This window comes from Oryctolagus cuniculus, chromosome 14, assembly GCF_051225735.1.
Source record: "Oryctolagus cuniculus isolate XC-2025 breed Fujian yellow rabbit chromosome 14, ASM5122573v1, whole genome shotgun sequence".
NCBI lineage: Eukaryota > Metazoa > Chordata > Mammalia > Lagomorpha > Leporidae > Oryctolagus > Oryctolagus cuniculus.
The window spans coordinates 17,603,783-17,626,617 of NC_142880.1; the positions used below are offsets into that span (position 1 = coordinate 17,603,783).

Consider the following 22,835-nt stretch of genomic DNA (forward strand, 5'->3'; position numbering starts at 1 on the left):
GTCTGGTACCAGATCTCAGTGGAAATGCTTCCAACTTTTCCCCATTCAATAGGATGCTGGCCATGGGTTTTTCATAGATTGCTTTGATTATATTGAGGAATGTTCCTTCTGTACCCAATTTGCTTAGAGTTTTCATCATGAAAGAGTGTACAACTGGCTTTTAGGAGCTGCACGAAACCCTGGCTGAAAGCAGGAACAGAGAACGTTCAGACCTACAACCTCCAGGAACTGAACTCTGCCAACACCAGGAGTGAGCCTGGACACGGACCCTGAGATCCAGAGAAGAGCTCAGGGCAGCCAACACCTTGTCTTTGGCTTTGTGAGATCTAAGGAAAAAAATCAACTCTTGTGTGCCCAGATCTATGACTTACAGCAACCCTGGGCTATGAAACGGGTATTGTGTTAAGTTGCCAAAATTACGGAAACTGTTTACAAAGCAAGAGAAAACAGATGACTTACTTGGAATAATATATTTATGGTGTAGTTGGAGAAAGCAAAAGAATCTGGTGGAAAACTGAGCTGAACCTATTGAAAAACTTCCCATAAAGGATATCAGATATTGGCTAGAGGGCTGTCAAGCTGCTTATGAGATCCCAAAAATGTATTGGCTTAGTCTAGAGAGAAATCCATTTATTCCTTATTTATTTATTTTAAAATTATTTATGGTGATTTTATTCCAACATCTACATTTCCATCAGATGATCATTTTCCTTGTGCCTGAAGGATGGTGTTTTTTTTTTTGTTTTTTTTTTTTGTTTTTTTTCAGTACCAATGAGTCTTTTTGTTTTGTTTTTGTTTTTGTTTTTTTTTAATCTTTTATTTAATGAATATAAATTTCCAAAGTATGACTCATGTGTTACAATGGCTTCCCCCCCATACCGTCCCTCCCACCCACAACCCTCCCCTTTCCCACTCCCTCTCCCCTTCCATTCACATCAAGATTCATTTTCGATTATCTTAATATACAGAAGATCAGCTTAGTATACCTTAAGTATAAGTCTTGATTTATTCATTGTATTTCCCCAGGGAAAGGAGAAGGGATGGGAGAGTGAGCATATGTGTTACAAAGCAATTAGAAAATGGGAAAGGAGGAACCCAGTACAGCAAAAATCAACCTTCAAATACACACTCCCCAGTGGTGGGGTCACCAAACCCAAGGGGGCTTATTCTCCTGCAGTTCAGGAATGGGGGGGGGTCAGCCAAAGAACAGATGCAAGCTTTCCTACCCTCCCTCCCTCCCGCCCATAAATTCAAGATTTCACATAAAGCTTTGGTTTCTAGCAGTAAACATGGAGTTACATTCGTCCGTCTCCTATCAAACAATCTTATGGCCACTTTGACATAAGTTTCTTGCACCTGCATAAAAGTTCCTGAGTGACTTGGACGTACATTCATAGTCCCCTTCTTGATCTCCAAACCCCTTTTCTACACATAAGGTGCCCAATAGCTTCTCTTCTTTCGGATAAATTGAGGTCTGACCCATCCAAATGCATCAGTGTCTTAAGTCTTTGGCATGAGTCCCATCAGGAAATGGTCTTGACTCAGGAGGTTGGGAACAAGGGGCAGAGCTTCCTATTTTGTTCAGGATTTTTGCATGAATCCTTTAGATGTGTGGAGACACCCAGGATTCAGTGTTTACATGTGGGTGGGGGAATGGAGAAGAGGGTAGGTTAGGAGTCAAATTTTAAGGACAGAGATCCAGAATAGGATAGGGGAAGGGGAACACCAAAGACAGCTTAAGATCCCCGCTTCAAGAAGAGAGCCTCCTGTGTTTCAGATCCTTCTGCCTGGTGCAGAACCTTCTGTCAAAGATGCTTTGGCTATTTTTCTCTCAATACAAAAAGAATTTTGTAAACAATAAAACCCCAAAAGAACATGGAGAAAGACCAACACATTATATTTACACAAACTAGGCCGCCTAGCAATCACCAACTCAGAGACGCAGTGAAGTCCTACAAAGCCCAGACAATACAATAACTGAAGGGGGGGCAGCATTTGGGGGAGACAGGAACCCAGGACCAGACACACATCACCCAATGCATTCTATTGCATTTGTCCCATTTCAACACAGTGAGGTAGGTTGCAGTGATCTCTCAGCATGTACATGAAACCCCCTTCTCCTTTAGTTACCATGACACAGTCATCACTACAGTCGCAGGGCAGGACACTGGCTCCGGACACCACCACTGAGGCCCTCACTTATGGGTCTCCCTGGAAGCCAAGAATTTGGGAAGGTTAAGGATTTTTTAGTCCTTGCTTCATGTTCACCCCTGGACAGCACAGGATGGGTACAGGGGTATTGGTCTTCAACTCATCCTTACCAGCTCCCATTTTTCACACACGCGTGTGTGCACACAAACACACACACCCTGTTGTGCATAGTGGGCCTCGCCTAAATCTGGTTGGTGAAGGATGGCTCTGTTAAGTGAAGCAAAAGACCTGTGTCCTAGGATCAGGCAACCTTGACCATGGCTTCCTCTTTGGGCCTTTCAGCTGGCATGGCCTGACTTCTCTGCATTTTCCTGTCCAGACTAATTTTCAGTCTTCCGGGAGGAGGAGCTCAATCATGGGACAACCCCATTAACACTTCATCTCCCTGAAACATTTTTAAGGTGGAGGGGGTTTCAAGAGGACACTGTGGCAAAAAAGCCAGCTCCAGTTGGCAAAATGAGGTAGTTCAATAGGCTGTGCACTCCAAATAGTTGTTCTCCATGGTGATAAAAACAACAAAAAGCCTTCCTGCTGTGCAGACCTGGAGCTGCTGCGGACTTATCCCTGAGATTGCTCATGTACCTGAGAACACAGTGCAGGAATGAGGGCCTTTGATTAAAATATACAAAAATACAAACCCAGACTATTTATATTAAAAAAAAAAAGTTCAAATGCACAAGATACGTCGTTCGCACATAGTTAGTGCAGTTGGCATCCTGGAGAAAGTGGGACCCAAGGTGCAGTTATCCAAGGGAGCAAATAAATAAATCGCATTGGCCCAGAATGGGGTCAGGAGTGAGCTCAGGAGCAGCGGGTCTGTGACTGTTCCCCAGCCACCCTTTTTGCCGATCGTCACAACCCACTGCTTGGGACAGTTCCCAGCACCCTGTCCCAGGATCGAGTTATGAGGAAACAAGATGTGGAAAACCCTGCCTTACTCCCGAGAGTCCCTCCCACAGGACGTAGTGGTTTGGGGGTTGGGTCCAGGAATCTGGGCCCACAACCAGTCTTCTCACCCTGGCTAGGGAAGTATTATTCCATATCCTTCCTTCAAAGGAAAACTTCCCCCATCCAGGTGACTTTGCAAAGCTAGAGATTTGGCACGCGGGGCCTCAGATAAAGCATGCAGGCTACAGGGTGATACACCCCCCAAACCCCTTAATTGCATTTGGATATAGCATGGTTGGAATTCCCTGCCTCACTCCTTCCTCCCGGCATGAGGGGAAAAGGGGTGATGCTGTGAACCCCAGCCTGGGATACGTGGCAATGCCAGCTCCCCCCAACCCACCCTGTCCCCACTTTCTCCACTCTGCAGTTGATGCCTGCTCCTTGAAACTTCCTGATAGCCAAAAAACCAGCCCCCACCCCCTGTGGCTCAATTCTGGGCCTCGGGGAGCATGGCAGGGCTGTGGATCTCCTCTTCATCGTCCCGGAAGTAGGCTGGCTTTCCCTGGGCGCTGGGGGCCTGCTGGGCCTTCAGGGGGCACGAGGCCACCATATGGCTGATGCTCTGGCAGAAGTGGCACTTCTTGGGTTGGGGTGGCAGCTTGCACTCCTTGGCATGATGGTCTAGACCTCCACAGTTGTAGCCCCTGCCTCCTTTAGATCTGCGTTTTTGCATGCTCTTCCCCTTTGGCCGCCTCTCGCTGCTGATACAGAACACCCCACCAGGCCCGGTGACACGGATGGATTCCAGGCCCTTGGCGGACTTCTTGAAGGTGAATTCCACTGCTTCACCCTCCTTCAGGCTCCGGAAGCCCTCCATGTGCAGCTTACTCTGGTGCACAAAGACGTCCACCAGGGGGTCGAGCGCGACCCCGGCGCGGGCGGTCATGGACAGGAAGCCGAACCCCATGCGCACGTTGAACCACTTACAGATGCCGGCCCCGTGCAGCAGCTGCGGCTCGTCCGCCGGTGCCTCCTCGGGCGCCTTCTCCGCCGCCTTGGTGCAGCCACCTGCAAACTGCTGGTTGGACACGGAGCCCATGGTCGTCGGCAGAGCCCGCTGCCCCGGGCCCCTAGTCGGGCGGCTGCTGGCCCCAGAGAAGTCCGGAGGCAAAGCAAAGGATGGTTTTTAATATGTTTTTTATAGTGCAGGTTGGCTTATGATGACAATTTTCTGCCTTATATGCCTGAAACATTTTCATTTTTTAGGTTATTCTATTTTATATTTATTTTAGGGTATTTAAACATATGACAGTACTTCAAAAAGTACATGGGAAATGTAGTGAAAAGATCAACTTATTTTGGGTACAAAACAATATGAACTCCATACATAGAGCTCACATATGAATTTTCCATGAATTATCTGCACTAAAAAAAAACCTGATCTCTTAATTCCTTTCACAGACTCTTTAGGGTAACCACCCAGATTTGCATCATATATCTCACTCATGAACACAGAAAAAGGCAAATGTATACAAAAGATACCCAACCATTAGAAAAGAAAAAAATTTATTCCTTTGTCATTTTCAACAAAATAGATGCAACAGGAAAACATTATACTAAGTGAAATAAGCCAGTAGGACAAATACCATATGTTCTCCCTGTGGTATCTAATAGAGAACCTAAAAGTTAATCTACAGAAGTGAAATTGACACTTTGAGATGTGATGACTTTGAACAGTCCTTGTCTCAACTGTTTGGGAACAGTTTTTTTTTTTTTCATACTATTTGTTGAACTCTGTACTTAGTATAGAATTAATCTTATAAGAATAAAGTTAATTGAAAATAGATCTTAGTGAAAATTAAGAATGGGAATAGGAGAAGGAAGAAGAAGAAAGGTGGGAGTGTGGGTGGGAAGAATCACTATGTTCCTAAAGTTGTATTTATGAAATGCGTGAGGTTTGTATACCTTAAATAAAAGGTTTCTAGGAAAAAAATCATTCCTTTCTCGTAAAACCATACATGTGTGGGCAAGAAGCCATCTACAGCAGAGTCCAGCAAAGCTCAGGAAGTCTGTATTGCAGAAAAATACAGAAATGCTCAAACTGCTATGAATTTCCATGGAAGTGAGTCAGATGTCTATTTCATCAAAACTCAAATTAGTTCTAGAACTATTTGTGGACTCTAGACAGTGCAAAATTGAAGAATCCCTCTTCCATATAACAGTTTTCCAAATATCTGAATCAAGTTGTCAGTATCCTCCATAAATTTCCAAGTTCACTACCCTCCAACTCCTTGCTAACTCTTTACTATTTGCCATCCTTGCTATTGGTGTTGCTCTGGACTCATTTTCACTTGCAAAGGAATCCTTGGCCTTCAGAAAAGAACACAACACCCAGTAAAAGGCTCCTGACTCAGAACTCAAGTTGGTAAAGAGGCCAAAGGACTATTTAAGTTAAAAAACTGAACATGCTTATATAGGCAAGAGCAAATGAACATAGTATACTTTTGAGAAATCTATGAATACCATATTGACTGAGGTGGAAAATTTGTTTTAGGGATTAATGGATATAGAGATATTCAACAGTTCATGTGAGTCACTTAAGAGTGTCTTGAATCTGAATTAAAGAAGTTTAATACAATCATATTGATATAAAGGAGGCAATGCTGATAGTCAATTGAAGCCTACAGTCCAAACTACAAATACTTGCTTTCAAATGTGGATGGCAAAACAACAGAACAATGGACACATATGACTGTAGAAAACAGTCATCTTTTAGAACTGATATATGGCTTTTCATTTCTTTCCCAATGGTATAGTCTTAAACACAACAAATTCTCATGATTTACAAAACTTTAAATATAAATACACACTGTAGTTAATATAAACTGCCTAAAATACATTAGTTAAGTATTAAATCATATAATGTTCATTAATATTAAATAATATTAAGTATAAAATCATTTTAATATTAAATATGAGCCTGACATTTTCTTTAATCAGAAAGGGAACACTTGCTAATCAACTTTATAACAAACACAATTATATCATATATCAATGTTATTTTACATCTCATTTAGTAAATTTTTTTTGCCTTTTTTTTATTTAGTAAATATAAATTTCCAAAGTACGGTTTATGGATTACAATGGCTTCCTCCCCATAATTGGGCACTGGATCTAGTCCTGGCTGCTCCTCTTCCGGTCCAGCTTTCTGCTGTGGCCCAGGAGTGCAGTGGAGGATGGCCCAAGTGCTTGGGCCCCTGCACCCCATGGGAGACCAAGAAGAAACACCTGACCCCTGGCTTCAGATCGGCACAGTGCCAGCCGTAGCGGCCAATTGGGGAGTGAACCAACGGAAGGAAGACCTTTCTCTCTGTCTTTCTCACTGTCTGTATCTCTACCTATCAAATAAATAAATAAAAATCTTAAAAAAAAAAAAGAGTTCTAACATGAATAACATATCCATGGCATTCAAAGATTTATGTACTATGTCATAAAACTAATGTAAATCTCTCAGGGGTCACACTGTTCTTTGCTTATAAATCTCCAAATCCCGCCAACATCAGGGAGCAAGTGCTCAAGAAAAAGTCTGGATCATGGTGATGAACAAAAGCCACCATCTTCAGAGTCTGAGAACTTGTGATAGCAGGTGTGAGAACAGGGAATGAGTGGTAGAAGCAAGCAAGGAGCTACTTTGGAGCCTGGCCAATAGTTTATGCTTCCTTTATATCCTAGGCCAGTAAGATCATTAAATGGGTCAGATGTCTTTTTTTTTTTTTTTTTTTGACAGGCAGAATGAACAGTGAGAGAGACAGAGAGAAAGGTCTTCCTTTGCCGTTGGTTCACCCTCCAATGGCCGTTGCGGCCGGCACGCTGCGGCCGGCGCACCGCGCTGATCCGATGGCAGAAGCCAGGTGCTTCTCCTGGTCTCCCATGGGGTGCAGGGCCCAAGCACTTGGGCCATCCTCCACTGCACTCTCTGGCCACAGCAGAGAGCTGGCCTGGAAGAGGGGCAACCGGGACAGAATCCGGCGCCCTGACCGGGACTAGAACCCGGTGTGCCAGCGCTGCAAGGCGGAGGATTAGCCTAGTGAGCCGTGGCGCCAGCCTCAGATGTCATGTAAACATCACTCAGTGTTGTGAATAACTCAATGTGAATACCACCTTTACTGGGACAAATGATTTGAAACCCCAATCATAAATGGTTTGACTTCTCATTTTTGCTTGGAATAAGATCTAGTTTAAATTCTCTGTTCTGTTCAAATTTCCATATTTGGAAGTGCAATATAGAGAGCAAAGACCTTGTCCAAAGAACTGATAGGAACACTGCCACCATTAAATCATCAAAGATTTATAAACACTGTCAATTCCAAAGTTTTTAATTTAAAAATAAATTTCAAACCCAAGTTCTACTCCCAAACTTCTCAACAATTTACAGTTGTGACAGATACTTTATAAATCCTGTTTACTTTAGTCTTGAAATATGTAATTAGGTCTGGCATTTTTATACCTGGCTCTGTAGCAAGAATGATAATTTAAGATCATGAAAAATAAAAATGATATAGAAGAATAGGATGTTTTATCCTTGTTATTATATGTGTGTGTGTTTCTCACACAGCTGGAAGAATATTCTTCTCTTATTTATTTCTCCAGCCTTTGGCTAACTACTTCTCTTTTGTTTTCCATGTTTTGAGGCAAGTATGAGTATATACATTGGCTGTGTCATCCTGGATCTTTGCTAACTGTCAGTTCTTCGATCGTCAGCAGTTTCACTAAGAGGGTAGCAGAGGGCTTTTCTTCCCACCCAACAACCAGTCGTTCAAGCTTCAAAACAGGAAGCGAGCGTTTAGCCCAGCAGTTATGACCCCTGTATTTCAGATTAGAGTGCCTAGGCTGGATTCTCAGCTTTTACTCCCACCCCCAGATAGTACCACAGTGAGTTTTGAGCTCCTGGCTTTGGCCCCAGCACAGCCTGGGTTGTTATGGGCATTCGGGGAGTGAACCAGTATGGGGGATCTCTTCCTCTCTGCTTCTCAAGTAAATCAAAGCTAAATATTATACTCAAAATTGTTTTCAAAATACCCTATCACTATACATAGGTCCATGTGTAGTTGCTATTTTTATTAAGATGGCTAATAAATCCTCATAGTGTATATTTATCATACAGTAGACATTGTCCTTGTCACTCTACAGGTCTTTAATTCACTAAATCTTCATAATAATTTTATGTTGTATTGTTGAATTATTTTAGACTACATTTTTTTCTCTAGTAATTGGTACTTGTGGCTGACATCATTGTTATGAAGTACATTATCAACATGGAATTCTGCAGCACCACAGCACTGCAGATCTCCAGGCGAGAAGGGTAATTCCAAGGTCGATAATGTGCTGGGTACGCTATTGGGCGTTGCACAGACTAGGCGCTAAGTAAATGCTCATGAGCATTGATTTTTCTACCACTTTTACACTTCATGCTTTCTTGCATTCCTTGTTATAGTCCCAGTGTTCTAAGTTCTCCCGATTCATGTTGAATGTCAACTCAGGAAATGGCAATATTTACAATTTTTAAAGGGAGGACAAATTGAAAATAGAAGACGGCTCGGGTTGGCATGTGGAAAAGTATTTCAGGACTGTCAGTGATGGAGTAATTTATACTTCACTCACCTTGAGACTTCCTCAAGACAGACACTGACATGACCCAAACACAAAGCTTTATGTGCAGGCACATAAAACATTAGCTCCGCTCCATCCCTGGTTTTTAGGGGGCGGGGCATTGTTTTTAATCAGTGAGTTCTAGCATTTGGTGAAGGCCCCAATGCGAATCCTCTCATGGCACTACAAGATCACCTGGAGAGCTTCCTGGTGTTAAGTGTGGCTTTTTTACAGTGAGAACTACAGGCTCGCTTTGTTTGGGTCTTTCCCATGTAATTATATTCTCATCATGAAAGTACTTAAAACTTACAAAACTCAAATAATGTATTCTCTTTACCACTGTAGGAGACACTCACCCTGCTTATCACACTCATTCTGTTCATTGGAAATAGATTCTTGTCGCTCCCCCTCTTCGTGGAGGAACGACACAGGACCCTGCGCTGTTCTTTTGTCTGCTCGGCCCTTCCCGGGTTTGCTGCTGGTTCTTCCCGGGTTGGCTTTCCCCACTTCCGCGAGGGAGCGGCACACCACCAGCTGGCTCTCTCGGGGGCTGCTCAGATGTTCCTCAGGTGTTCCCCTTAGATGTTCCTGGTGCATATTGTCTCTCTCCTCCTTTATAGTCCTCTTCCACCAATCCCAACTCTGCTACCCACACGCCGAGTACGCTGCTCTCCTCCAATCAGGAGCAGGTCCTACAGTTTATTGGTTGAACTGGAGGCAGCTGTGTAGAAGCTGTTTCTCCCTTCTCAGCACCATATTGTGGGAGAGCAGATGCATAGAATAAGTCTTAATTCCAGTAACTTAGTCTAGTCCGAGTTGCTCCCCACAACTCTGTAAAAACTGAAGCATCACAATCAAATTTCAGCAACAATGCCCTCCAAGGGCAGTGATACATATTTATTTTTAAATGTCAGTCTTCTTACTTTAACATTGTTTCACTATAAATATATCAAATCTTTTTTTTTCCAAACTAAAGAAAATCTACTTATCATGAATACTAAACCACCAAAAGTTCATATTAATATTTATTCTTGAGATGAAATAGATTTTTTAAAATAGCCTATGTCAACAGACCCTGGGATCTTTTTTCCGACACTGATTTACAAAACACCATAGATGAGCAGAGTATGAGTCATTTCAATCTTCTCTAATACCCCCAATTCCATTTAAAAATAAATGTGGATTTCTATTGTATTCAAAGATTGCCAACTCAAGAATTAATGAATATATTTTCCAAATGCTAATGTTTTACTGAAATCAAAGTGCTCTGAAACAATTCTATTCATTGGGTGTTACAAAAATGAATTCTGTGGGTAGGTTCTTGAAACAACTTGGCATCTGACAATTCTCTTATTTTTTACTCTCCACTTTCTAGCCTTTCCAAGGGAAACCAATGGCTAAGAGTGGCATTTAACAGTATTTTCAAGAACAGTGGAAACAACTGGAAAATCAATCTGCAAGGAGGACAAAGAAGCTCCTGCTTGTCTTGCTCTTCAACTTAGATGCTGCATTAATTTTCCATTGCAACGTAACAAATTACCACCAACATAGTAGCATAAACAACATGCACTTGTGATCTCACACTTCCTGGAGTTCAGGCATGGCTTAGCTGATTAGGACCTCATCAGCCAGCTGTGACATGATGAGAACCATGTATTTGGTATCTACCCCTACTTGCTGGCACAGAGCTCCACAAACCCTTGTAACTTCCTGAGCAACAGAGATGCCATTCATATCTTTTGGTCTTCCTAGTTCCTGACACTAGAGCTCCTAAGGTCCTTGAAATCTCTGGAGTGATATGTCTTTCTGAATCTTAACCTACAGCCGGTGACTGGGACCCTTAGATGACTCCAGGATGGGACTGGCTAGAAAGGAACCAACCAGATGACCAGAAAGTTAGGAAGTTCAGCCCTACTGCTTGACCCCCATGAGAAGGGAGAGGGATCAAGAGTAAGCTCAATCACCAATGGCTGGTGATGCAATCAACCATGCTTACAAGATGTAACCTCCATGAAAATCCTGACCATTGGGGTTAGAGAGCTTCCAGGCTGATGGGTGCACTGATGTGCATGGAGGGTGGCATTCCCAGAGAGGCCAGTGAATCTCCATGTCCCTTTGCTTATCCTGCCCAATGTTCATTTCTATTTGACTATTTCCAAGTTGACTCCCTTGCAATAAACAAGTAACCTGTTTTTGGAGTTCTATGAGCTATTCTAGTAAATTATTGTACCTAGAGAGGTACAATTTATAGCTGGTTAGTCAGAAGTAAGGGTGGCTTGAACTCTGGCGTCTGAAGCTAGGGCAACTTTACTGGGGGAACCCTTAACTGTGGGCTGCACTAACGGTAGGAGTTAGAGTCATAACTGAATTAAATCACTGGGTGTGGTAGGTGTCCATAAGAATTGGAGAGTTTTTCTGGTGGAAAAGTGACACATTTGGAGTCAGAAGTGTTGTGAATATACAAAAATAGCTTGCCATTTAGCTGAAATCTCAGCTGGGCTGAGTTTTCATCTGGACCTAGGATCTTCTTCCAAGCTCATCTATGTTGGGAGAACTTAGTTCCTTGTAGTTGTAGGAGTGAGGCTTAAGGACTTAAACAAGCATTTTTCAAAAGAGGAAATCCAAATGGCCAACAGGCACATGAAAAAATGTTCAAGATCACTAGCAACCAGGGAAATGCAAATCAAAACCACAATGAGGTTTCACCTCACCCTGGTTAGAATGGCTCACATACAGAAATCTACCAACAACAGATGCTGGCGAGGATGTGAGGAAAAAGGGACACTAACCCACTGTTGGTGGGAATGCAAAGTGGTAAAGCCACTATGGAAGTCAGTTTGGAGATACCTCAGAAATCTGAATACAGCCCTACCACACGACACAGCCATCCCACTCCTCGGAATTTACCCAAAGGAAATTAAATTGCCAAACAAAAGAGCTATCTGCACCTCAATGTTTATTGCAGCTCAATTCACCATAGCTAAGACCTGGAATCAACCTAAATGCCCATCAACAGAAGACTGGATAAAGAAATTATGGAATATGTACTCTATGGAATACTACACAGTGCTAAAAAAAGACATCCGGTCATTTGCAACAAAATGGAAGAATCTGGAAAACATCATCCTGAGTGAATTAAGCCAGTCCCAAAGGGACAAACATCATATGTTTTCCATAATCTGTGACAACTAACTGAGCACCTAAGAGGAAACCTGTAGAAGCGAAACACACTATGAGAAGCAATGACTTGATCAGCCCTTGTCCTGACTGTCAAGGAACAGCTTACTGTTTTATTCTTTTTAGTATTTTCTCTTTCTACTTAATACTATTGGTTGAACTCTTTACTTAACACAGAATTTTTCTTAGGTATTCAAATCCAATTGAAAATTGATCCCCGTAAAAAGTAAGAGTGGGAATAAGAAAGGGAGGAGATTTGCAGGTTGGCACACATTCCCACAGACTTAACACCTAAGGGTAAAGCTAAAAACTTACCATGGGACTCCAAATCTCATTAAGTTGGCAGGTACTAATGCCATTGTACTAGCTAAAGTGATCATTTTAAGTGCATAACTGATCATACAGAAAGGAATAAGTGTCAGGGGATCACGTAAATAAGAGCAAGTGTCTGCTAATAACAATAGATAGAATTAAAAAGGAGCGAGTGATCCAACGTGGGAAGCAGACCACACAGCAGACTCATAGAACGACAAATGCCCTAAACAGCACTCTGGCCTCAGAATCAGCCCTTAAAGGCATTCAGATCTGGCTAAAAGGCCCATGAGAGCATTTCAGGCATGGAAAGCCAAGATACTATGGCAAAAAGTGGTCTGCATGAAAGATCTCTGTGGGTGAGAGCCCAGTGGAAAGAAGGGACCATCAGAGAAGGAAGTACATTTCTCTGAAGGGAGGTGAGAACTTCCACTTTGATTATGGTCTTGTCTAAACAAGGAGTTTGTGAACCCAAAAGGCTTCCACAGCCATGGCAAGTCATGACAAGATCCTCAGGTGATCACCGATGTCATAACTAAGAGTGTCGGTTGTTAAATCAACAACAGAGTCACTGTGCACTTGCTCCCCATGTCGGACCTCTGCCCTTAATGAGTTATACTATGAGAATTATAGGTAAAACTTGTTCTCAAACAATGCTTTATACATTGTGGGTGTGCGTGGGTGCAAACTATTGAAATCTTTACTTAATATAGAGTTGGTCTTCTGTATATAAAGGTAATTTTTTTCTAATACTTTTTAAAAATTATTTATTTATTTATTTATTTTTGACAGGCAGAGTGGATGGTGAGAGAGAGACAGACAGAGAGAAAGGTCTTCCTTTTTGCTGTTGGTTCACCCTCCAATGGCCACTGCGGCCGGCGCACAGTGCTGATCTGAAGGCAGGAGCCAGGTGCTTCTCCTGGTCTCCCATCGGGTGCAGGGCCCAAGCACTTGGGCCATCCTCCACTGCACTCCCGGGCCACAGCAGAGAGCTGGACTGGAAGAGGGGCAACCGGGACAGAATCCAGCACCCTGACTGGGACTAGAACCCGGCGTGCTGGCGCCGCAGGCGGAGGATTAGCCTATTGAGCCGCGGCACCGGCCATATATAAAGGTAATTAAAAATGAATCTTAATGAAGAATGGGATGGGAGAGGGAGTACGAGGTGGGATAGGAGGGTGGGTATGGGGGAAAGAACTGCTATATTTCAAAAGCTGTAACTATGAAATTAATACTTACTAAATAAAAGCTTTAAAAAAAAAAAAAAGGAGTGAGGCCTTCAGCTTCTAGAAGCCATTCCTCTCAATGGGCAGTTCACAGCAAGAGTGCTCATTTTATCAACGTCAGAAAGCGCATCCAACTCAAGAGGGGCTCTAGGCCCCCTTAAAGAGTTCATCTAAAGATCATCTCCTTTTGATGAACTCAAAGGCAACTCATTAATGATGTTCACACATTCACAAAAATAGCACAAGCACAGGACACCCATTCATACTCACAGATTCCAGCCAATCCAAAGAAGTGGGAGATACACGAGGACATGGACCATTAGGGGTCATTTCAGATTTCTGCCTGTACTTAGCTGATGACATTTCATTTTCTAGACCTCAAAACAAGTTCTCCAGCTAGAAGCCTAAGGCATGGATATATCATGGAATTATCAATTCTGAGGAACCCCTGAGTATGGCCAAATCGCTTTCCATAGGGGCAGCCCATGCCTCTTTGCCTGCCACATCCCTGTAGTCATGCTGAATGTATTGAAAGTGTGCAGTCTGGGCCCAGCACTGTGGCGTACCGGGTAAAGCCACCGCCTGCAGTGCTGGCATCCCATATGGGTGCTGGTTTGAGTCCTGGCTGCTCCTCTTCCAATCCAGCTCTCTGCTGTGGCCTAGGAAAGCAGTAGAAGATGGCCCAAATCCTTGGGCCCCTGCACCCATGTGAGAGACCAGGAAGACCCTCCTGGTTCCTTGCTTCAGATTAGTGCAGCTCTGGCCATTGCAGCAAACTGGGGCATGAACCATCAGATGGAAGACGCCCCCGCCCTGCCTCTTCTTTCTATCTGTGTAACTCTTTCAAATAAATAAATAAATCTTTTTTTTTAAATAAACTCTTAAAAAAAGTGTGCAGTCTTTTTCCCTTACAAGCATTTTCTTCAGTATTCACCTAAAAGCACACTACTAGACGTTAGACCAAAAACACAGGAAGAAGTAGCTCATAAATCTAGAATCTGTGAAGTGATACGGTACATGTACCTCTGAGCAATGGTACATCTAAAATGTTCTCTTTGCTAACAGAATGAAAAACAATCCCTCATTTTCTTATAAAATTTACAATGTAAGCTTGTTCAGTTTTCTGTATTATAGATACCCTACATTTGTGGATTTCAAGAGCATTATGGTCCATTTGAGATGTATTTTCCTTTCACTCTATTGATTTTTCTGTGCAAGTGATGGAGCAAGAAGGAGAATCTATTGACTTCTGCCTGCTACATATTTTTCATGACAGCAAAGAACAATATTTTTGTTTTAACACTACTGAGTTGGAACAGTGAAACTGAAATCAGCAAAAACTAAATAATTTTGAAAACTCTTTTGGATACTACTTTCCCTAGTTTGTTTTTTTTTTCTTGCCATCTTGAAAACTGATGATTGCTTTTCAGAATTTTACTGTAATGATCTGAATGACATTCTGAAAAGATTAGTATGACATTTACGGAGAAAATAGGAGCTTTGTGCTCCAAAGAGGTAGATTAAGAAGTATAGGAAATTCTATCAAGAAAGCAGCTACTTTTTTTTTTTTTTAAGATTTATTTATTTGAAAGGCAGAGTTAGAGAGAGAGAGAGAGAGAGAGAGAGAGAGAGAGAGGTCTTCTATCCACTGGCTTACTCCCCAGATGGCCACAATGGCTGGAGATGCGCTGATCTGAATCCAGGAGCTAGGAGCCTCCTCTGGGTCTTCTCACATGGGAGCAGGGGCCCAAGGACTTTGGCCATCTTCTACTTCTTTCCTAGGCCACAGCAGAGAGCTGGATTGGAAGTGGAGCAGCCAGGACTCGAACCAGAACCCATATGGGATGCTGACATTGCAGACCAGGGCTTTAACCCCCTGTGCTTCAGCGCCGGTCCCAAAGCAGGTATTTTTGAAAACTCTCAACAAACTCCCATGTGTCTTTGTGAATCAGATGGACTGTGAGTTGGAGTAAGCAGCACAAAGACCTACAGTAAACAGGCTTCAACAGCTTCAGTCGCTTGTTGTGGCAAAGCTGATGGTGTGTCTCCACAGCACAAAACCAGAGAATTCTTAAAAGACAAAAGTTCCAATGCTGAGTGCCTGACTTCAATAGACTGTTAACAAAATACAATTTGCCGGGGCAGGCATTCAGCATAGCAGTTAAGACATCCTTACACCATACTGGAATGCCTGAGGTGGATTCCCAGCTCTGGGTTAGATTCCAGCTTCCTGTTCAGGCAGATTTGGGAAGGCAGTGGTGATGTCTTAAGTAACTGGGTTCATGCCAAAGATGTGGGAGACCTGGATTGAGTTCCAGCTCCCAGCGCTGGCCCTGGCCAAAATCTATTAGCAGGGATGGAAACTTTGATCTGTCTCCCTAATGCTAAATATGCAAATTAAATTTAAAGAAGAAAAATTACTTGAGGGCATTGTTTTAGAAGAGGCTCCTGCACAGGGACCCAGTGAACCAGACTAAAAATCAAAATGGAGCCACTCACAGTGAAGCTGAAACTCAGCTGTTTATCTGACCTTCAGACAAAGTTTCAATGGGCATGGCAATGAGGTTCCCCAGGCTTTAATCCTTACATAAAGGATGGTACCTGAAATACTATATCTTTTTAAAGATACATGTTTTTATTTGAAAGACAAAATCACACCCACACACACAATCCTCTATTGGCTGGCTCACTCCCGAGATGGCTGCATCAGGTCTGGGCCAGGCTGGAGCCTGGAGGCAGGAACCGTCGTGGGCTCCCACACGACTGGCAGGAGCCCATGTCATGCCTTCCCAAGCAAATTCGCCAGAAACCTGATTAGAAGCAGAGTAACTGGAACTCAAATTGATACTCCTGTATGGCATCCAGGGAAGCCGGTGTCACAGACAACAGCCTAAGCTGCTGGACCACGGTGCTGCTCCTATACTTTATTCTATTTTATGGAAAAGAACGGGAAGATTGCACAGTACTAGAACAGAAAGCAAATTTAATTAAGATCTTCAAAGTGCTCTACTTTTGTATTCTGACACACTAAAGATAATTTAACTGAAATTTGAGACTTTTTAAACTTGACTGTGCTTTATAGAAAAGTAATTTATGTGTCGGGAAGCAACCGACTGAGAGTGGTGTTGCAAGTGGTGAAGGGATCTGTGGTGAGCACAGATAGATTTATTGAACACACTGAAAAAGAGCAGCAGGCAGGCAGGCAGGCAGGCAGGATGGCTGGAAGCTGACAACTGGAACAACATGGACTACAGCCTAAGAGGCACTTGCAACTGCAGTATCTTCACAGTTAGGGTGAGTTTATCTCCCGTGATCCAACAGGTTTTCTCAGGTAGGTGATTTGCATTTCTGGGCAGAACTGGGGAACTTGCACTGCCCTTAGCTTTGGGATTTTCCCAGTGCCCTGGGGCAAACTTCTACCATTTATTTTATTTATTCTCATAATTTGTAGGCTCCAATTTTATTTAATAAAGAACAAAGCTTTGTTTATCTGTTCCTAAATTTAATCAGGAATTATTCTCTGACTACTTTTTTTCAACAGGCATTGCATTCTTAAAACACTATATAAATTTTAGAAAACCTCAAAGACACAATTTTGTAGTCACTGCCTTGGTTTATTTTTGTATAAAACTGTAAACCTGAAAAATTTTAAGCAATCTAGCAGTCTGCATTCTAAAGATGTCTGTGAATGAAAAATTGGTCATTCTTTAATTATGAAGAGAGTTCTGCTTCGAATTCTAATTGCAGAGCGTATACCCTATTCACAATGGACAGCTCCAGGCTTACCAGAAATGTCCAGCAGTTAATTGTGAAGGGGGCAGAGTAGTGGAAAACTATGCACTGAAGACAGAGGCTGCCTCCTTTCACCTAGAACCGTTTTCTCTTCCTAGTGGAAGGTGCACAGCTTGGAGCCTTGGCTTTGTATTATAAAAGGCTGCAAAGACTTGGGGAACCTTGTCTCCTTTCTCAAGACGCAATCTGATTCCATGAAAAGCATTCGGTTTCTCTCTCTCTCAAGGAGGAGCAGAGGCTACACTGGACAAGTTCTCACACATGAACGCCTAGTGCGCCCTGGGTGGATGGGGTCCTGTGGCACACACCTGGTGGCACCCACCTGTGGGATGCACAGTGGGCATCTGCCCTCACTGCATTTGCCCACAGAGGCAGAGCAGGGCTGCAAAACCGATGCTGTGAATCCTCATGTCCAGTCTCTGACCTGGAAACCCCATACTTGCTTTGCATGGTAAAAAAAGGAAATACAGACATGAAAAATGTATCCATAAAATGTTCTGGGCAGTGCATCTCTAAGTTGGGTACAGAGGGCCTTGTCACTCACAAAAAAGACTGCAAGAAAATTCTGAGACAGGCTTCTAACACCACCGACTTAAAATGGTTTTTTTTGCGGACAGTTCTTAGAGGACCCAGAGAGGCCAAGCTGATGTCAGCCTCCAGACCGAGGAACAACAAAAGCACGCAAGATTTCTGCCTGTTGCAGAGCAGCTGTAAACAGAAAACTACCAGACTTTTCCGAGATGTGGCCACCCCAGCGCATGTTCAGGGCTCTCTCACTGTCAGGCCCAGTGGGCATTGGAAGGATGCTTGCTGTGGGGTTGATGACGTCGGTCATCTATGGTAGACCTTGCAGGAGTGACATGGGCCTGAAGACCTTGCAGAAGACTGGAGGGGTAGTTTAGAATTCAGGGGACATCAGGAACTCCAGGAAGGGGAGCCTGGACTGGTCGCACAGGTGTTTAATTCCACAGTCTGTTGTATTGGAGGAGCTCCATGTGGCTGCTATGTCACTGAGATCTAAACTCTTAGAAAGAAAGCCTGGATGGGCTCATCATCTTTCAGCAAAACCTTTTGGCTGCACCTGTGGTTCTCTCCAGGTAGTTATGGTTCCAGGTACTGATTAGTTAAAAGTACACAGTGTAATCGGCATGATGGTTTTCCAAATGATTATGAAGGTACTTCAAAACAGTCTGTAGAAAATGAAGTTCACGGATTAGCTTATTTTGGCATAAAAATATCTGAAGTCTCAGTATAGTTTTTTTTAAATTATATATGTTAACCATGGACATTTAGAAAACCCCTCATATTTGGAGAGAGAGAGAGAGAGAAAGAGAGAGAGAGAGACTGTGTATGTGTTGGTGACAGAGATTCTTTATTCTTTTTTTTTCTTAATTTTTTTTGACAGGCAGAGTGGACAGTGAGAGAGAGACAGAGAGAAAGGTCTTCCTTTGCCGTTGGTTCACCCTCCAATGGCCGCCGCGGTCGGTGTGCTGTGGCCGGCGCACCACGCTGATCCGATGGCAGGAGCCAGGTACTTATCCTGGTCTCCCATGGGGTGCAGGGCCCAAGTACTTGGGCCATCCTCCACTGCACTCCCGGGCCACAGCAGAGAGCTGGCCTGGAAGAGGGGCAACCAGGACAGAATCCGGCGCCCCGACCGGGACTAGAACCCGGTGTACCGGCGCCGCAAGGCGGAAGATTAGCCTATTGAGCCATGGTGCCGGCCGATAGAGATTCTTTGGGCATCTTTTACATCAGTGGTCCTCAAATTTTAGCATGCATCAGAAGAACCTAGAGGGTTTCTTTTTTTTTCTTGCACAGGTTTTATCATTTTTCATTTTTAATATGTATAGTTTATTATGAGTCAGTTTTACATCAAGCTATTATAATTAATTTGATCCAATATCAGTGAAAAACTGTTTTATGGCAGAGGATAAACAAGATCTTTAATTATTTTTACAACCAAAAAATTTGTGTAAATACAAACTAAAAGTATTTGTTTTAAATTCTGTTTGATTCATGTGTCAAAATTTACACTTGGTTTCATATACTTCTTATCAACATTTTAAAATTTTTTAAATTTTAATTAATTTTTAACAGATTCAATGTGATTTGCAGGTGAAATTCTAAAAACAATGATAGTCCCTTCCTCCCTCCCTGTTCCTCTTTCTCTCTCATTCCCCCTTTCTCTTCCCTTCTTTTTTTTTTTTTTTTTTTTGTAGTTTTTTAGATAACATGTTTCAAATTTGCATTAGAGTAAAAAGGCTTAATACTTCACTGGATCAGAAACTTAACAAGTAAAAAGCAAAAAGACCATTTTAGTGGGAATATAGACAATAGCTAAAAATAATAACTGAATGGAAAAATGATCATTTCACCCATATACAGTAAATTTTAAAGTAATCACAGATCATTAAAACTATAGTGGTACAGTATTTTTAAGCACTGCTTTGACAAAGGTATAAAACCAACAGAAATCAATGAACCCAGCTCCCAGGGTTTATGATTCTGTATTTCTGGGGTGGGGCCTAAGAATTTGCAGATTTTAAAGTGATTCTGAGGTTGCTGGTCTGGGCATCAAACGCAAAGAATCACTGTTCTCAAGCTACAACTGTGAATTTTCTTAGAGCGTCTCTAAAATGTAGGGGTTCCTGTATTCCTTGTGAGAACATCTAGTTAGAGGAGTATAACCACTTTAAAAATGAAAGAAGCAAGAAATGTACAGCTAAGTTCACTGGAATTCAAAGAGAAGACATACTTTCGCTCCAGAGTTAGTAGAAAACATAGCTCTAATTTGTAAAAGACAAACAACTGAGCAAGATGACTTCTTCTTGGGATAAAAGATCTGTTCATATACAGTATTTTTAAAAAAGGTTTATTTATTTAAAGAGAGAGAGAAAGAGACAGAGAGAGAAATTTCCATTTACTGAATTACTCCCCAAACCTCTACAACAGCTGGGACTGGGTCAGGCTGAAGCCAGGAGCTAGGAACTCCATCTGGGTCTATCACTTGGGCGGCAGGAACCCAAGAACGTGGGCCCACTCCCAGGCACATTAGCAGAAAGATGACTTGGAAGCACAGGTGGGATTCTATCCCAGGCATTGTGATATGGGATTTAGCTGTCCCAAGCTGTGGCTTAACCTGCTGCACCACATGTCTGCCCCACAAACAATATTTAGACAAAATTATTCCTTTAGACAAGGTACCTTTGCCTGTTCTTGGAGAGAAACCAACATGAGAATATGGCCTCTCAAATTGGATGCAGCTCATATTTTATTGGGCTTGACATTAATAGGTGTATACATGCTGAATAAGGAGTTCTTTATTCTAGATTAGAACCTCCCTTGTTCCACATAAGTGGAAGAAAAAAAAAGCACAAGAGGGAATGGCAGAGTTACAATCAATAAGTATGTTGATTACTAAGAAAAGGTGAGGATCAAAAGCAACAGTAATAGTTCGTCCTTAAGAAACCTGTTTTAAGACTTCAAGATTTAAAGACGTTAATATCACTTGGAAAATAAATGTTAAATAATTATAAAATAATTTTCACCTTTGAAACCACACCCTGCATGGGAATAAAAAGGCAACTAATCAACAGCTTGAGTTTATCTTAAAGGAAAGCAAGGAACTTTGTTGCAACAGAACTGGCTCAAACCAGTCAAAACCACAAGACTGCCCTTGTCCCCCAGATTGCTGAACAAATTCAACCATCGGGAGACAAAATCTCCCCCTGCCAAAGATGCTACGGCTGCCATCTTTGAACATGCACTGTATGAAGAGGCAGGTAGCTGATTCACACCTGCGTAGAGGAACCAAGGCTTCCCGGCTATTCCTGTTAATCAGTTAACTGCTTAATCCCCATGTCCCATCTCCACTGCTCGCCCCCTTCTCTGTAAAGATCTTGTAAAACTGAGCAAGGAGTCCGATGTGAACCTGACTGCTTGCTTAGCCGCCTTACAACAAACCTTCCCTTGCTAAAGACCGAGGCTTTTGTGTTTGGCTTTCCAACACACACACCTGCTCTGGAACAGAAACACCTAATAAACTGCCCTAAATATCCAGGGTCACAGGAAATATGTGGACAACTGAAACTGCTTTGTTAAGTTGTCTTTTCTTCTATCAGTGACTGGGAAATAATGAAAAGGAAACATTTAGCTCATGTAAATCCATTTATTTTCCGCTGGAAGAACTAAGCAGGGCATTTTTATATTTGTCTTATAGAACAAGTAAATGATCATTGCTCGCATTACAAATGTAAGCCTGTGTGCATGTAAATACATGTGGCACTAAATTAGATTAGAACAAGTAGGAATTTTGGAGCCATAGCTCAAATGACTCCATGTTGTCCACCAAAGCTAACTGCCGACTTTGTGACTAATCAGACCTGTGTTTAACTGAACTGCTTAACCATGCGCGCTTAAGAACGCCAGAAACTGATGCTGAGAAAGCTGGCTGAAGTTGCCAAGCGACCTGGTGTGGTCACGTGCTCAGAGGACTGGATTTGCAACCGCAGGCTGAACAGAAGCGCTGTGTCTGCCCAAATTGCAGCTGGCCCTGTGCGTGGCACCCCTAGTTCCTCATCCTCCTCTACCTCTCCCTTTCTGCTCCCCTCACCAGCTCTCTGGCTAACTTCAGGATCTGAAAGGGCCTTTGGGGCAGGAAGCTCCACCACCTCCACAAGCCGTGGGCTCTTCTGTAAGCCTGATTTTCTTACGTCAACTCTTGCAAGTACTGGCTTTTGAGTGAGTGCCAAGCTGATCCGATCTTGTTCTTGGTAACATCTTTGTTTTAAAAATTATGTTTGTCCTAAACTTTAGGCAATGCTGCCAGCTATTCCTTCCGGATCCTTGAGTCAGTATGTAGGGTCCTATATTCCTCTGAGGAGTTTTAAATAAAGCATGGTTATACTGCTTTGCAATGTCAGGATCTATAATTAACTTTGAGACTTGAAGTAATTAATGTGTGATGTTTGTTGTCTGATCAATTACAATGACAGAGCAAAAGGATTTGATCACCATTAGGTAGTGATCTTTTTTTATTAAAAATTTGGTTTTTATTCATTATAGTAGTTGTAGGCTCATAGCAAAATTGAGCAGAAAATACATAGACCTCCATAGCTTCCGTCCTCCATCATCCTGTTCGAGTGCCACATTTGTTGTAACAGATGACCCTCCACTGACGCGTCACTATCACCCAAAACTTCCAGTGTGAATGAGAATTCACTGAGTAGTTCCTATGTAGGCATTGTTTTAAGTTTATTTATTCATTTATATTTATTTGAAAGGCAACAGAAAGGGAGGGAAGGAAAAGAAGAGAGGAGAGAGAGGAAAGAGCGAGAGATCTCCATCTTCCATTCACTGGTGCATTCCCCAAGTGCCTTCAGCACCAGGGCTGGCCAGGTTAAAGCCAGGAGCTGAGAACGCCATCCAGGTCTGCCACATGGGTGGCGGGGACCCAGCCACTTAAGCCAGGGTGCACGTCAGCAGGAAGCTGGATCAGGAGAAGAGTAGCTGGGATTTGAATCAGGCACTGCACTGTAAGATGCAGGCATCCCAAGCAATAGCTTAACCTGTCGTTAC

General features: G+C 42.7%; 1 protein-coding gene and 1 pseudogene across 20 annotated transcripts in view; both read right to left on the reverse strand.

The window, feature by feature from the left end:
- Window positions 1–22,835, reverse strand: part of MCTP1 (multiple C2 and transmembrane domain containing 1) — a 767,919-nt gene that overhangs the window by 304,641 nt on the left and 440,443 nt on the right. The window lies entirely within an intron of this gene.
- LOC100343140 (protein lin-28 homolog A pseudogene) lies at window positions 982–4,233 on the reverse strand (annotated as a pseudogene). Its single transcript, XR_016220222.1, has one exon. The product of XR_016220222.1 is annotated as a protein lin-28 homolog A pseudogene (transcript).